The following is a 334-nucleotide window of genomic DNA, read 5'->3' as shown; positions in this document are numbered from 1 at the left end:
ACTAAACTACTTATTCTGTCAGCCAGAATTTTTTTCTGGTTTAATTTTTCTTTACTTCTGGATAATATTTTTTTTTTACCACAAGTTTTGATAAGGAAGAATAGTTAAACAAAATTAATCAGTATGATTAATTATTCAGCAGTATGCTCAAAAATTCTTCAGAATTCATACGGTAGAGATAGTTATTAAAGGAATCTAACATTAAAACATGATTATAGAAAACATGAATTGTTTAACACTTGTCATCAGTCAGGCATTTGATATGTGATTTATGCTTAAGTATCTACAGATCTTGTTTATGTAATATAAAAAGCTGATGGGAAAATTGATAAGA

This window comes from Penaeus monodon, chromosome 32 (genome assembly GCF_015228065.2).
Source record: "Penaeus monodon isolate SGIC_2016 chromosome 32, NSTDA_Pmon_1, whole genome shotgun sequence".
In the NCBI taxonomy this organism is placed as follows: domain Eukaryota; kingdom Metazoa; phylum Arthropoda; class Malacostraca; order Decapoda; family Penaeidae; genus Penaeus; species Penaeus monodon.
This window is presented reverse-complemented; position numbering follows the sequence as displayed.